Source organism: Panicum virgatum, chromosome 9K (genome assembly GCF_016808335.1).
Source record: "Panicum virgatum strain AP13 chromosome 9K, P.virgatum_v5, whole genome shotgun sequence".
Taxonomy (NCBI): Eukaryota; Viridiplantae; Streptophyta; class Magnoliopsida; order Poales; family Poaceae; genus Panicum; species Panicum virgatum.
The window spans coordinates 4,567,487-4,584,729 of NC_053144.1; the positions used below are offsets into that span (position 1 = coordinate 4,567,487).

General features: G+C 48.2%; 1 pseudogene across 1 annotated transcript; it reads right to left on the reverse strand.

Moving 5' to 3' along the window:
* Positions 1 to 183: 183 nt before the first annotated feature.
* Positions 184 to 13,939, reverse strand: LOC120649514 (annotated as a pseudogene). The gene is made up of 16 exons (XR_005665273.1): positions 13,444 to 13,939; positions 12,846 to 12,892; positions 12,602 to 12,717; positions 12,125 to 12,287; positions 10,405 to 10,689; positions 9,919 to 9,993; positions 8,883 to 9,548; positions 8,294 to 8,778; positions 5,707 to 7,776; positions 2,644 to 3,206; positions 1,931 to 2,074; positions 1,669 to 1,821; positions 1,429 to 1,544; positions 1,065 to 1,232; positions 697 to 921; positions 184 to 585 (listed from the first exon to the last, which is right to left on the reverse strand). The product of XR_005665273.1 is annotated as a nuclear pore complex protein NUP1-like (transcript).
* Between the last annotated feature and the right edge of the window lie 3,304 nt (positions 13,940 to 17,243).

Sequence of the window (17,243 nt, forward strand, 5' to 3'; positions counted from 1 at the left end):
GTACATCCAAACTGTGTAATTAGTTTTGTTATTTAATTACATTTAGTGCTTCATACATATTTAGTGCTTCATATATATATGTTCAAATGGGAGGTGAAAATTTTTTGGAACTAAACGGGGCCTCACTTCAGCACGGGCCACGGGCAGGGGGCAGCAGATCTCCGCATCTGTGCACACAGCAGCAACACGAAACCGTCTGTACTTTCTTTCACACGTAATCAAACAATCGAACCCGGATTCAGCAGTGACATGTGGGCCGTGGGCTCCGGCCCAGGCCCATGGCTGCCCGCTCCTACAAGTCCTACCACGAAACCAATCGCCTGCCTCACCGTTGTTACCACCCATCTCTACAGCAGCTCTACTGTACTCACCCCAGTCGACGTTCCAATCTACAAACAGTAGCAGAACTCTCTCTGGCTATGGCATCCACTCCTCGATGCTATATTATATTTATTGTATCCTCAATGCCTCCCTGAAGCCGATGCTGAAGCTGTTCTGCAGGCCGCCGCCGCCGGCCTTCTTGGGGAGCCCCAGCGTGGGCTTCTGCATCATGGCCACGAACTCGTTGTAGTCTATGCGCCCGTCCTGCAAAAGCAAACAAGAACCACCAGGCAATTCAAATCAGCCACGGTTTCAGAGACGCGACACATGCCATTCAGAGTGTTCTGAAACTGAAACGAAGACGCTCTGACGCACGTTGTCCTGGTCGACCTCCCCGATCATGTCCTCGAGCTTCACGTCGCCCAGCCCGAACTCCTCGCACGCCAGTTGCAGCTCGTCGGCGGTGATGTACCCGCTGCCGTCCTTGTCGAAGTACTGGAACGCCGCGAACAGGTGGTCCTCCCGCTCCACCTTGTTCAGGTGCAGCGTCGCCGCGATGAACTCGCCGTAGTCGATCGACCCGCTGTTATCCACGTCCGCCTGTTGAAAATGAAAAAATATATAGCACCTCAAATCTGTCAGGCACAGCGAATTCCATTCCACTCGTATTTTGGCTTTTGATCCAAATTCCACTCAAACTTCACACGGATGAAAAGCTGAAGAAGATTTGCTGAGCAACTTACTGCTTGCATGAGCGCCTGGATCTCGGACTCCTGGAGATTGGCGCCAACCTTTTTCAACCCAACCTTCAGCTCTTCGAAGGTGATGGTCCCACTGTTGTCTGTGTCAATCATCTTGAACATTTCTTTCAGGCCGGCGATCTCGTCCTCGGATAGGTTCTCGGCAATCACCTGGAGAGAACAAACAAACATATCAGTACAAGCAGTTTGGCTCAAACTCTTTGTCAGGAACATTCGGATAGCATTCCATGTTATTGTTTTTTGTAATGCGTCTTGTATCAGCCAAATGGCCAGCAGCTATTCACTGAATATGAGTACAAATGCACCATGATGATAGCTAAAGTTAATTCTTTCAAGACATGCTTACCCTAAGAGCCATCTTTTTCAGCTTATTCATAGCTGAGAACTGTTTCATGCGGGACAGAACCGCAGAATCCAACGGCTTATCAGGAGCCAGGCCACCAACCTGGACCCATGGATGCCCTAATAAAAGAAGATAGTTCAAGCAATGTTCAGTGATTAATGCATGGCTGATGGTTGTACTCTGTACTTCTGAAGAAAAACTGCAACGCATGCATAAACGGATCATGCAGAGTTAGATACTCACGTAGAACTTCATGAGCAGTCAGTCTCTTCTTTGGGTCCCTAATAAGCATTCGTCTCACAAGGTCTTTGGCGCCTTCAGAGATGCTAGGCCACGGCTCTGACTCGAAATCAAGTTTCCCATGTAAAACCTCTTCAAATATACCCTGCTCGTTCTCTGATTGGAAAAATATAAAAGGCATAATTAGTCCGAGAGATTGGACAAAAGATGCACATTTTTAAAGAAATTTGTTCAATGCTGAACTAGACGTGAGCGAATTTCGCACCTGCCCAGAATGGTGGCACACCACAAAGCAAGATGTAAATGATTACACCAGCACTCCAAACATCTGCCTCAGGACCATATTTCTTCTTGAGGACCTCTGGTGCGACGTAGTAAGGGCTACCGACAACATCAGTAAATATTTGACCTGAAATAAGATCCACATCTAAATATAGAGGAAAATGGAGAATGATTGATATCATAAGGATGGATGCAGACTGCAGAATAATAAGGTGTGCAGCTGTGTGGCTCAACTGTTGGTGACACAATATGAATTCTTCCAAAAAAAAATTGATGCCAAGGACCATATTTTCACCAATAATTCAAGCAATCCGAACATAATGTAGTACCCACTAACCACATTAGCAGCCAATGAATGCTGAAATTCAAGATATCCAAATTTGCTGGAAATCACATCAGTATATTGAAGAACATCAGGTGCCATTCTCTCTGTAACTGACCAAAATAGGGTCATGAAAGAGCCCTAGCGATATAAATGTGTATTAACAATTCCAATTACCACAAGATAATGGAGTTTTCATGAGTAGCATTGCACCACATAATGCTGATCAAATGTTGATGGGATGGGAGCAGATGACTAAATCATGGATCAAGTTAAAGAAAAAAAATAAGCAAGGTACGATATGCTGATTCATGTTCATATAGTAGCAATGCAATGCAAGCTCCTTGGAGAGAGATGCGAACGCAGAAACTCACCAGGCCGAAAGAAAATGGAGAGACCAAAGTCAATTGTCTTGAGAGCGGCCTCCTCCTTCTGGTCAACGAAGAGGAAGTTCTCTGGCTTGAGATCCCGATGCATGACGCCCATGGAGTGGCACACCTCGACGACGCCGACGATGACCCTGGCGAGCTCGGCGGCCTTCCGCTCGGTGTAGTGACCCCTCTGCACGATCCGGTCGAAGAGCTCGCCGCCGGCGCAAAGCTCCATGACGAGGTGCACGGCCACGGCGTCCTCGTAGGCGCCGCGGATGGAGATCACGTTCGGGTGCCCGGCCAGGTGGTACATTATCTGGATCTCCCGGCGCACGTCCTCGACGTCGTCGTCGGTGACGAGCTTCCGCTTGAGGATGGACTTGCACGCGAACTCCTTCCCGGTGCTCCGCTCCACGCAGAGGTACGTGGTGCCAAACTGGCCCTGCCCGAGCCGGCGCCCCAGGCTGTACTTGTCCTTGAGGTTCTCCGTCTTGCGCTTGAGCACGGAGCCGACGAGCAGCCCGGCGCTGGACACGCGCTTCACCTGCGGCACCTTGGGCCGCGGCCTGGGCGCCTCGCCGGATGAGTTGGAGCTGGGGTTGGTGGCAGCGGCGGCGGCAGCAGAGGCGACGGCGGCGGCGGCCGGCTTGGCGTCCTGCTTCGCGGGCTTGGGCGCCGGCTCCGACTGGGAGGTTGCGATCTTGACGGGCTCAGGCGCCTTGCTCTGCACCGCGACCTGCACGTCGGACGCCGGCTTCGGCAGCGCCGGCGGCGGCGTCCGGCCCGGGCTGCCCCCGCCGGGGCCATTGGGTGCGGCGGGCAGCGCGTCGCCCTCCTGCGGTGCCTTCCACAGCACGGTGGAGACGGACTGGAAGAAGCCGTTCTTGGTGATGCTGGGGCCGACGCACGTGTTCCCCATCGCGGCGGGGCCGCCGAATCTTTATTGGGCGCCTCGCCGGGACCGGATCCGAGGAACAGCTCCCGACTCCACGAGCTCCGCGCCGCCGGCTCAGATCACGTCGCACGAGGATACACACACGCCTCCTCCACCTCCAGCATCCGGAAACGGCCCCCTTTTCTGGGCAGGAGATCAGCTGAACAGCGGGAAACTAAGGAAGGCGAAGATCGAATCCGAGCCACAACGATTCGCGCGTCGAAGTCAACGCGATGGGCCGAGCGAACTCGAACTTGCAATGCGGAAACCTGAAGCCCCTTAGGAAAGGCCAGCAGCTAGGCGTCAAGGATAGCGACGAAGCGGCGGCAAGAAAAAGGCTCGGAGAGATGACGAGCGGAAGTGAGGGGGTACGTGAGGGGAAGTATGAACGGGCCAAGAAGCGAACAAAAAGGGAGATCCAGGAGCACGGCACGGCAGCAGGGAGAGGAGGCGGGCGGGGACCAGAGCGGTGGCTCGCAGAGCATGACTGCAAGGGGCAAGCCGCAAGCAGCCAATGATTGGGTCTCGGGCGGCTACTCGTGCCTGCCTCAGGGTTAAAAAAACCGGCCGGAACCGGTCCGGTTACCGCGGTTACCGGTCTAACCGGCCCGGACCGGTTCCGGCCGGTTTCAAACCGGCCCAAATTCAAAATTTAAATTTGAATTTCAAAAAATGGAAAAATTCCAAAAAATTCTTAAAAATAATTTAAATTGCGACGAATCTAATAGTGTCAAATTTTTTCAAATATTCGTTCATTTAGTATACTTTGCGAGCATTTGAAGTTAAACAAAAAAACATGCATACAAAAGTATACAAATACAATGTAAAAGTAGTACAAAAGAGGGTTGGAGGGTTCATTTAGGCTAAAACATATTATACAAACATTCATTTAGTATACTTTGCGGGCATTTGAATTTAAACTAAAAAAATTTGAATTTAACTTAAACCGACCGGTTACCGGTCAAACCGACCGGTAAACCGGTCTAACCGGACGGTTAGCCGTTCGAAACCGGTATAACTGCGGGTTTTGAATTCAAATTTGAGTTTGACCGGTTTTTTCCGGTAACCGATCAAACCGGACCGGTTAGCCGGAACCGGGCGCCGGCGGTTCGAACAGAACGGTCGGTAAAAAAATCCCTGGCTTGCCTAGCTGTGGGTTTGACATGGCACGGGCACTGGGAGGGAAGCGGCAGGAGGAAGCGGGCGCGAAGTGGGGGGCGGCGAGCGGGCACGACGGCCGTGTCATTCTTTTGTCCTGCTGCCAGAGGCGATGCCCCTGTTTCTTCCTTCCCTCTCGCCGATCGCGGAGGGATCGGCTGGAATTTGGAAGGAGGACGCGTGGGTTGCCGACCAGGCGACCGGGTCGCGTCGCCGTCCAAAGTCCAACGCGCGTCGCCGTCGGCCCGGGTCCGGGAGCCAATGGGCGCCTGCATCTCCGCCTCCCGAACGCGGCAGGTGGCCGGTAGCATCCCAGTTGAGCCTTCACAGCTGCCGGACTACACACACATTCAAAATTAGGTAGGTGCCTGTCAGTTGCCCGACTATAAATAATCGTACGCAGGTATCGACCAGTAGCTTTCTGGAGAAGTGGTCAAGCACACGGGAACAAAATATTTTCGCGGCGTGGACACGCACGACAGCATGGCCATGGCACGCAACAGCTCGGCAGAGAATAAGCAAATAACCGCGTACAGCAAGTGCGGAAAGCGAGGTTGGATGCAGATATTCTAAGCTAGAGTTCTGAGCTTGTTGGATGATGTAAACAAAAATACAACAGTGCATTACACTCCGAGACAAATATACCGGAGGCAGACCAGAGAGAGCAAAAAAAAAAAGCAGACGGCGGGAGGGAAGGAACCAAAAATTACACCTGGAGACACTTTTGTTCTATTTTACACCCCAAGAGCACAAGCGTATGACACAACGTGCAGACATGCAGGCCGGCTCAGACGAGCAAATGAATTTGGGTGGGGGGATACTCTACACTGACCTTGGGGGGCTTGGTTTACACGCCAGCCATGAGATGTGGTTTGTACTGTCCTGCTGCTGGAAAACCTGTATGGTCATCATATCAACCAAATCATACCTATTTTTCCTGTCGATATCACCGAGCAGTGCCGTCCCATCCAAACTGGCATCATGTAGTCCAGATTCCAACAATAGGGGCTCATCTCTTCTTAGGTGCCCTTTTGACCTTGATCATTCTTCTGTTCGACTTGTCACCGCCACCACCACCGCTGCCCAATGAGAAATTCCCACCCTGAAACTCTAGACTGCCGGCAGCTGGGAAGGACGGATTCTGCTGGGTTGCTTGTTGTTGGCCCCCGAACTGAAAAGCTCCACCTGGCTGGACTGCAGGAGCGCCAAATGCCGGGGCAGGGGGTGTACTAGTCTGCTGTCCAAAGGGTGAACCAAACATCGGTGCTGGTGCTGGCTGGTTCGTGTCATCTGCCATGCTGTCTTCATTCATCTGATCATTTCCGGGGGAGCCCATGCCAAAGGCTGTGTTCGTATTTGTCATTCCAAAGGCAGGCTGCAGAGTAGAGGAGTTCATGCTTGTGTTTGCTGAGGTAAATGAGAAAACAGAAGGCTGAGATGAGAAAGTTGGAGCTGACTGCGCTCCAAATGCAAAAGCACTGCCAGAAGAGGCTGATTGCCCAAACATAAATGTGCTCGGAGGGGATGAACTTGAGCTGAAAGGGTTGCTGAAACTGGAGGCTGATGAAGCTGCGGAGGTGCTGGCAAATACACTTGTACTGGCCACTGTTGATGCACCAGCAGAAGAGCTAGCTGAAGAAAATGTAAATCCAGTACCTGAGCTAGAGCTGAATGGGTTCGCAAATGTAGCTCCAGCACCAAATGGTGAATTGCCAAATCCCCCCGATGTGGATGTTGTCACTCCAAATGAGGTGGTCGCAGGTCCAGACGAGGAAGCTCCTGCTCCAAAAGACATGGTCCCAGGTCCAGATGAGGAGGCTCCTGTCCCAAACGAGACGGTCCCAGGTCCAGATGAGGAAGCTCCTGCTCCAAAAGACACAGTCCCAGGTCCAGATGAGGAGGCTCCTGCTCCAAAAGACACGGTCCCAGGTCCAGATGAGGCAGATCCTGATCCAAAAGACAAGGTCCCAGGTCCAGATGAGGCAGCTCCAACTCCAAAGGGAACAATCCCAGAACCTGATGAGGAAGATCCTGCCCCGAAAGAGAAAATACCAGGTCCTGATGAGGGCGCTGCTGCCCCGAAAGCTGATGAAGTTCCAGGTGTTGATGAAGCTCCAACACCAAAAGACATGGTCCCAGAACCAGTCGAAGAAGCTGCAATTCCAAAAGAGAAGGTCCCAGATCCAGATGACGAAGATACAACACCAGGAGTCACGGATGGGAATGAGCCAAATTGTGGTTTTGGACTCTGGGATGGTTGTTGCATTGTGTCCTCTGACTGCGCCGGCTTACCACCAAAGAGTGTGCTAGCAGCAGATGGTTGAGAGGTACTGCTAGTAACCAATGATGCGCTGAGGCCAGTAGATTGGACTGGCGAACTGAACCCAAAAAGGCTGTTTCCAGAGCTTGGAAATGTAAATGATGCGGTTGAAGAAGCCTGAACACCAGCAGCAGTGGAAGTATTAGACAGCGCAGTCGTTGCAGCGCCTGAAGCATCACTTGAAGCTGCAACTTGAGAGAAATTAAGTCCAGATGTGATGGGAGAACTTGAAATAGGTTTTGATGATGGCTTGCTGGCTGAATCTGGGGCTGTAGATTTCGCTTCATCTGCAGCACCTCCTATCCCAAATGATAAGGTGCTAGCTGGCTTTACCTCGGCAGTTGTGCCATCTGATTTAGCTGATGGTACCATTGAAAAGCCAACCGAAGTACTGGAAGAAAAATTAAATGCTGTAAATGCAGGAGATGATGATGAAATAGCTGGACTGCTACTGTACGCAGCAAACATGGTGGAAGCAGCTGAGCTGACAGCAGGTTTATCAGTAGGTGGGACAGTTGGGAGCTTTGGTGATGAAGAGTTTGAGAAGCCATTGCTCAGGCTCGCAGAAGTAGATGCAGCAGAAGCAAAATGGAGAGGGGCATTCAGTGTTGTTGATGCAGTTGATGGCACCACCTTGTCCGATGATTTAATGACATCTTCTGCTTTTTCTGTTTTATCACCTCTCTCAGAACTAGTGCTGTCCAATGTTGTGAGCTTGGTGACACTGGAAACATAAAAGGCAGAAAAGATTAGCATACTTAAAAAGATTGAAAACAGCTCACTTACATTCCAAGGAGGATAGTTCAAGACTTTTTTTGCATCACCAAGTAACAACAAAAAACTTGACAAAAATCGGAAATTTTCATTGGTTATCACCATTGTTCATTGTCAATATAAAGATCCATCTCAAAAGAAAAGGACTCGTAGCCTTACCAATCTCATGATCAGCAGATCAGGTAAATAATAATAATAATAACAACACTATATCTCTCAATGCATCACTACTCCCAGCTAGGACAAACAAAACATAGTTCTCAAACTCCATTCAGTTCAATGGCACAAATCAACAACAGACCACATCAATGTTACTACTAAAGTTTGATGATATTGAGTGCCCAGTCATGTTTTCACTAACCTGGTCGAAGTATAAAACCAAAAATCTTATGGTGCAAATCCTTACTACTAATAGAGTAAATGGTCCATAAGTAATCAAAAGAAAGACAAAAAGCCAAGAGAATTACCTCTGCCCAAATGTTGATTTGTTTTTAACATTTAGTGTTTCCAAATCTGGTGCAATAGACTGCTTGAGGCCAACACTAGTATTTGAAGCACAAGTCTGTTTATCGTCATTAACTGAAGCAAGCGGCGTTGCTGACACACTAGTTGCAGGGCGGGTACCAGGAGGCGCACTTGAGAATGCAAAACCAGCGTTGTTATCCACAGAAGCACGAGGAACTGCTTTTCCAGGATCATTTGATGAAAGCAAACCACCAGATGAAGAGACAGTTTTAGATAATGATGCTACAGGCTGTTCACTAACCGGAGAATCAACCATGTTCTTCTTCATTAAGTTCGATTCAACCTTTTGCTCTAATATCTTTTGTTCAACTTTCTGCTCTTTTCTAGTTGAGTCAGATTTCTGCTCAGTTGTTTTAACCTCTATCTTACTTGATAGACTCTTGGATGGAATGGGGACCTCCAGATCATCATCCAACTCTGGTAAGTCCTTGAAAACAAAAAAGTGAAGGGAAACAACATGGTGTCAGTTCATGAACATTTGACATATGGCTGGATTACATATGATGAAACAAGAATAAACCTTTCACATACCTCTATCACAGCCATTTTAAAGCCCGGTTTCCGTGATGTAGAAGCAGAAACTGAGTTTCCCAAAAAGGTAGGTTTATCAGACGAAGCAACTTTTGATGATCCACCTTCTATCATATTTAGCTTGCCTTTCTTCAACAGGGAACCATTCAAGTCTGGGTCAAGGGGTCCATTTGCACCATCCAAATCTTGAAATTTCAGGGAACTAGATGGGTCATACATACTGCTTGGCCCAATATCTTGCAAAACAGGTTTCTTCGACATCGAATTACTAGTATTACCAGTTACAGATTGCTGTCCAGACTGCTGCTCTTTAGGAGATGGAGCTATTATATTAAGCTGCTCAAATATCTTCTCTGCCATTTTGTTTGATTGAGCTGGTATGGATGGAGTGCTATCACTACGTTTACTATCTCCATTCTTATGGGATTCTAGGGGTCCCGCAGATGTTGTTCCAAGCAATAGCTTTTTTGAGCTCGGAGATTCCTGGATGGATGTGCTGTCTTCAGTGAAATCAGAACCACTTGTACAGCTGGTAAGAAGGTTTCCTTGAGAAATTGCACGAGCATCTCTAAAAGGAGACATCATATTTGACTTCTGCCGAATTCTACGAATGGGACCTACAGATCCAATTTCATTCTCTAAGTCACCCCCTCTTCTTTTTAAGACCTGTTAGGAAGATAGAAGTATAGTGAGGAAAAAAACATCTGGTGGTTAAAGTTCAGGCAATGCAGAATTTACATAAACCTCACCAAGTCACAAAAAAAGTTCCTCAATAGTGTACCTAACAAGTTGCAACATGATATTCCTATGATATTATACTTGCATCAATAAACGAAATAATATGTTGCTTTCTATAGCATAAATGCTTGCATATGCCACACCACAGCTATATCAGGGGAAAGATTTTACACAATCACAACCATAACTCTGAGACATATCTATATCTCTTTCTAAAGAATAAACATAATGAGGTAATAAAAATAACATGCTTCAGTACAAAACGCTATTTCGACACTCTGGCTATTTAATAAATTACCTGCCTGCCACCGATATGCGAACTTTGTGCTCGTTGGGACAATGAAAATGTGTTCACATCGCTAGAGATCGAACTCTACAAGATGCATAAACAAAAAATTACTTCCAAAAACTTTGGAAACTCTTCTGACTGCATGAAATTGAACAAAGGAAAATTCTCTAGTACTATGGGACGAAGACTCCAAGAGCATGCTGTGTGGAGCACATACAAATAAATACACATGACCTCCGGTAAAGAAATAAGCAATAAACTACAACAAATTATTTCAACTTTGACCAACATTAATTATCAACACTTATTAGGTACGTTAATGATCTAAAGAGGACTTGTCACAATATACTTCCATGATACCGCAATTTTTAGTAACACTTACAAACATACCAAGATAGGTTTCATAATCAATATTGTATTTTCGAGGCTGTTGCAAGCGAGACTTGAAAACTGGAAACTACAAGAATCTGACATAATGTACATAGATATACTAACCTTAAAATAAGGAGAGCGGGACATTCTATATATCGCTGACCGCCCCCGTAATCCCGAAGTCACGTAGCCATTTACAGGGAGCCCAGGGTTTTCATTCCCAAATTCGATCGGTGCCTGAACAATTGGTGGTCCAGGTCTCCTATCGTGGGCATTGTTACTTGCTTCACCTTTGTTCTCAAGAAACAATCGGCTTCTCAGACTACTTGATGGAGGTTCCCTCGAATAACGGGAGCTCATATATTGTTTCGCGAGTTCTGCAGGAGACCTAGCACCATGACTATGTACCTGCAAAAGTGCAAGATATGAATTAAATTAAAAAGGGACCAGAATTTTCAGACAAGAATACATAATTGGAATATGCTAGCTTCTAGCTAGCTCACTGAATGGTTGATGAAGCAAGTTAACAAGTGCATAGTAGTCGACAGTCATACCAGGACAAGTAACAATGCTTACTGAACTGAAGTGAACAACAGGCTCAGCTAAACTTGCACAGGTATGGGATTGACATCCTTGAACTCGAGACATTAGGCCCCAAAACTATATGTGGGTCAGTATAATAGAGTACCAAACCTGGTAATTAGAGATCTTGTGGGAACTTAGTTCAATCAAAGTTGTTATTTCGCATGATTTTTATTCTGAAATACATGTAGAATTTAATTGACAGTCTTTGCTTTAAATGAGGTTTTAGTTTTATTGAGACAATCTTACCAGTGTCCCTATACTCTGATTTAGCATACACGTTACCAAATTTCATCTTAAATAGGATCCGAGTGATTGGGAACTTAAATTTGAAGTCTCAAGTTCAGGAAGTGATACACCATGTTCTTAAGGCATCGCCTAGGTGACAAGGCATTCGGGAGGCAAGGACGGGCATAACAGACACCTTATCAAAAAGCAACAAGAAGAGAAGAAAAGAGGAAAGTGGTCTAGGAACTAGCAGGCAAGGCCAAGCATCCACCACCTCACCCACCCCCGCAAGATCAACATCTATGTCCAGAGCAGCACTCTCTCCAGGGCACCCTGAGAGGGAGGGAGGGAGATGAGGAGGGAACAGAAGCACTGCAAGCAGTACATTTAGGACATCGAGCAATCAGGAGTTCAGGGAAGTCGCTAACAGAAGTTGTATGGGATGGATAGAGCTTGTCCGGTTGTCCCCTCACCGTTTCTTCCCTTTACCTTGCTTTTCTCCTTTTCCTTTCGTCCTCTCACTTCAGCCGTTCTTTTGTTTCTAGGTTGGTATGATTTTGCCTCGCCTTGCACGCACTTAGGGCGTGTTTGGCTTGGAGCCACAACACGCCACGCCATGCTGTGGCTCGCCACAGACCTGTGGCGGACGTTTTCTCCGCCTCAGAAAACACTGTAGCGTGGCGAAAATACTGTACCTGGGCATTCAATGGCTACCAACCAAACATCCCCTTAGGCTTGCAAAGTGGGTGGGCCGCCATGCCTCGCCTTACCACCTTAAGAGTGTTGGTGATTCACACAGAATTCAAGGGGAATGCTATCCAATCTAAATATGAAGAGTAACTGTAATAATTTGAAGAAGGTAAACATATACTACCACACATCCTAACCCCAGAGATACTGGGAAAGGAATAATAAACAGTACAGGTATTCCTCTAATTTGGCTCTGCTTTCATGGCTCCCAGGAACAGACTTTTTTTGTCACCTTATACTGCAAGCAATATAAAATGCTTGTATGAGCAGGTTTTGTCCTTACTTTAACAGTCGGAGATTCAGCAGCCATCTGGTGTGATGTGGAGCCTCCTATTCCGTCAATTCTGATACCTTCATTCTTTTCCTCGCGGGAAACAATAGATGTAGGTGGATCGGGCTCGATGGTTCTTGCGCGCAAAAAGTCTGTAAGACGATCGAACTCAACCCTGCACAGTAATAACTCCTCATCATGAACAGCTTTAGAAGCATTGGACAAACAATAAATTGTGAAAGGAACACGTAAGCACGAATCAAAGAAAGATGAAAAGCACAATGGAACAAAGCAGTGGAACAAAAGGGAATATCCTTTGAGAAAATAAAAATTTAAACAAAATTGGTGGAACATCACAGAACCAGATAATAGATATTATAGCAGAGATGATGGTGAATAATATTCATCAACTGCAAATCAGCAATTGCACATTTTAAGAAAATATAACTGTTAAAACACTAGAGGAATAATAATTACGTAGATACATACCTAGTGAATGTTTTTCGCATTAACAAGTGCTCAACTTCAGACAATGCTTTGTCATCTGATGTGGCAGCTATGTTCTTCCCTTTATCAATTCCACCCTCTGGGAGTGGAGGCGAATCCTGCATTAAAATTTCAAATGTTCAGGTATGAACAATGATGAATGAAATGATACCATATACAGCACATCCCACATCAAACACAATTATAGCGTGGTGTATTTAGCTGCTAATAGTCAATTGCTACTTACAACATTAGTTGAATCAGGGAAGTGCTGTGTTGGATCATTATTTTTTCCTGCAATCACAAAACATCCATCAGATCAGCAACAGTATAATTCCTAGGCAATATTACACACAAGTCCAAACTAAAATTAAGAGCCAACAGTACAAACAGAATGGATACCAGAAGAGGATCTCTTATTTCGCATCAAGCAACGAAACATATAAGGCTCCAATAGGTTGATTACATCCCACTTGCTAACATTTAGACTATTATAGCTTACCGATATCGATCATTGTGGTATCCTTGAGGTGTTATCTAAACAACAATAATGCACCATGCGTATCGCTACAAAGCACAGTTTTAAAGCTTTCCATTTCTGCAGGAAAGCTCCTGTGAGTTCCCCGAAGCAAAACAATTTGCTTCCATCACGAGCTGAGCCTACGTATCAGCAATACATCTGCCACAGCTAAAATTACCAAAAACCAAAGCAGGTGCTTGCTAGTAAGGTAAACCCTAACATGCCCGGAAAGCCTGAAACCCTAGCCCAAGCCAAAATCACGGTCGGTTGGAGCAGACACCAATCCCATGAGCCAGGGAGGAACGCAGAGGAGTCTCAGGCTCACCGTGAGGCGACGAAAATTGCGGCGACGGGGCTGGCGGCGGGGCGAGGCGCTTGCGGAACACCGAGCCGAAGAGCCGCGCGGCGCCGCCCGCGATGAGGCGGGAGGCCGGGTCCACGAGCCGGGACACCCACCCGCCGCTCCCGCTCCCGCTCCCGCCCCCGCCGCCCTCCCCTCCCGGCCCCGAGGATGCGGACGCCGCTGCGGCAGCGGCCGCGAGGCGGTGCGCGGCGGCGGCCGCGGGGGGCCGCTCGTAGGGCGTGGAGGCGGCGCGGGTCGGCGGGCGCCGCCGGATCTTCCCTCCGGCGCCGGCGGCGGTGCCGGTGCTGGCGTACGGGCTCGGGTACATGGCGCCGGGGCGGTGGCGGAGGCGCGCGGGGTGGAGGCGGAGGCGGAGGCGCGGGGAAGGGGAGGAAAGGGGCGAGGCGAAGGCTAGGGCTTCGGCCCCGTCCCGCGAGTCGCGAGGCCCGTGTACTTCGCAGCTTCCTGTTTCTTTCTGTTCCCGTGCTAGGTGAGTAGGCGTGGGCTCACGGCGGATACGTAATTTCCCGTACGGGCAGGCGCCTGGCGCTTCCCGGGCAGCCCATCAACGTTCGGATTTGATAGTTTGAACTCTGAACGCGATTAGAGCCGTTAATGCGATGGGTGGATTTGAAATTTTGAACGGCCTTATTTTTTTATATATATCACGCAGGCAGGATATAAAAACCCGGATGCTTGTTTGAGGTTATCGTGACTAATAAATAGCCTCCCTACCTCACGTGATACTGCTTGCAGTTACGAGTTTGGACATCCAAGATCACTGTTCACATGGTTTTCAGTACAAGTCCTGCAGAAATCCAATAAAATTTGCATGTTCCGTCCTAAACCAAACACACAGGTGCAGGGAAAAAATGTTCAATACCGATTTTTAAAAGAAACGGAATAGAAAAATTAGTGTTCAAAGTTCAAACGCCAACTTCAGAACATAAAATGAAATAAAATAAAACAGGGTACTCCTCCGTGTCAGTGCTAGATGGTCCTACCACTGCAGTGTTATCACAAACAAAAAGAACCATTTCGGCGCACATGGTGCGGTCTCACTGAGAAATCTCCCGGCAGCTGCGTGCCACGCCACGTAAGGGGTGGCCCGCCCACTAGGCCACTACAGTCTACAGCAACGGCATTCGAGCTCGCTGCCGTGTCCGGCCATTTGCTGCTCCTCTCCGGCGGCCGTGCCCACCTCAGGATCACCGTGCAGGCGTGCACCACTCAGCCAGGGTTTTTTTTCCAACCGGATTCCGGTAACCGCCGGCCACCGGTTCCGGTTTATCGGACCGGTTGGACCGGTAACCGGTGAATACCGGACAAATCCGGATTTGAATTCAAATTTCTCCGGGGAAGCGAAACCGATCGGTATACCGGCCGGTTAGACCGGTTTACCGGCCGGTTAGACCGGTTTACCGGCCGGTTTTGCCGGTATACCGGTGGTTTCGAGAAGTTTTCCGACACTTAAAAAATGGATCCACGGTGTGAAATAAAAGGAAATTTCGACATTAGCTATGCACATTTTAACGTAAATGACCCTACCAAAGCAATAATATATAATCATGCATACAAATATAATAGTAATAAACGTGCATACAAATACGGAGTCATACACCTATACACATGAAATGAAAGTTCAACGTAGGAATGGGAAGACCCCCATTTAGGACGCAGTTTGGTATTCGGCGGTGGACATCAAAGCGATACCTCGCACTCTAAGCAGCTCAGCCTTGTAGTGTTACCAAGTTTGGCCCGTCCACGCCGATGTTGTTTGCCATTCCTGAACTAACATAGTATAAAAATGGGGGTCTTCCCATTCGTACACCCATCTCGTCGGTGGCTGTATGCTGATGTCAGGAATGGGGTAGTAAAAAGAGTGCCTGGAATCGCTGTAGGAGGAAGAAGAGTAGTCCACAGTCCGTTGGTCCACCACGCTGATAAAGTATGGACTGTCAGCCTGTCTTCGAGGTACTCCTGCAATATGGAAAAACTTTGACCAAGCTTTACCAATAGCTTCCTTTGCGTTCTTACCCTTCTGCGTCCAGGAGCCTGTATCAATCCTTGGTTGCGTCATTCCTCTTCTCCCACCAGCTGCCAAGTTATAGTCCTCCACCACAGGACTCTCCCTATGCGAAGTGGACCTTCGAAACATCCTCTGCATAACATTCCCCCTCATCGAAACACTACCCCCTCCACGCTCATATGCACCTCCTCTCTGTTCAACCCCCCGTCGGAACTCTGCTTCCGCTCTCGATAGATCCATGGCACGCTGCACCTGAGCCTCCTCATCTTCTTCATCACCGGGATAGTTTCCCTCCGCTGCAGCCTTCTCCCGTCTCAACATCTCTCGGGCCCGGTCAGCAATTGCCTTCTTTGCCCTATCCAACTCACGCTGAAAGAAGTCCCGCACATCAGGTGGCACATTCCTGCATTGGACCACCTCCGCCCCGCGGTGAGCTAAATGTTGCTTCAATCTTGTTGCACCACCTCCTCCTTTCTGCGTACGACAATAGTTGCATCGCCATCCGGGATAAAGATTTTCACCATGTTCTCATACAACATCTCTATCTCTCCCAGACATTTTCTACCTGCATAAATGGACAACAAAAACATCTCAATCAGATAAATAGAATCCTAAATCTTACCTAAATCCTAAATTAGTACACCTAAATCTTACCTAAAACCTATAACTTTTCAGCCATACACCTAAATGTAACCTAAATCCTAAAACAAATCATCTAATATTCTAAATCATACACCTAAATATGCCCTAACCAAGCATCCTACTCAAAAATTTGGAGCTCTTACCTTCTCTCCCGGTCGGGTCGGTAACCGGCGACACTGACCGGTAAACTGCTCTTACCGGCCGGTAAGCCGGCCACGGGCACCGGTACGCGCCGGATCCGGGGGTGCACCGGTAAGCCGGCCTAACCGGGCGGCCAACCGGGCGCGCAGCGCGGCTAACCGGTCGCGGACGCCGGTCGCCTCCTGGGGGACAGCGGGGTGGCGGACAGACACCGGCTGTGGCCGGATAGGGAGGTATTCTGGGGTGCTACCCCCGGGTCACAAGGAACCCTATCTAAGCATGCAGACCGCCATGGGCCTTAATGGGCCTTCTTTTTTTTTCTTTTTCTTTTTTGAATTTACTTTAAAATTTCTCAAACTAGGCTAAATGAACGAATTTTTGAGAAAATTTTACATCATTAGATTCTTCACACCGTGTAGTATTTTTAGGGATTTTCTGGGATTTTTTCATTTTTTTGAATCCAAATTTGAATTTTGAATTATGGCCGATTTGATACCGGCCGGTTCACTAACCGGGCCGGTCCGGTTTGACCGGTAACCGGTCAAACCGGACCGGTTCCCATCGGTTAGGTGAACCTTGCACTCAGCTAGCGTCGGCCTCTGGCTGCACGACCAGCCGGACGGACAGCAACTCAACAGGCCACGGCAGGAGCACGACACCCACGCTAACGCCGGGGCATTGCAGAATAGAAACAATAACAAAAAGCAGTGGTTCTACTTGCCCTTTCAAGCGCTCGTGACTCATGAGTCACGCAAGGCGCATTGAGGACAAGACCATTGTCGTGGTGCTGCAGACCACAGCCGGGTGGCGGATGGCACCCGCCCTAGCCCTGAGGGTGTGTACTCGGGGGTTAGCTGGTCTTAGATCGATCTCACTCAAGAACACGATGAACATAGCAGGATTTAGAGTGGTTCGGGCCGCCGGAGCGTAATACCCTACGTCCACTGTGTGTTGTATTGCCTTCCCACGA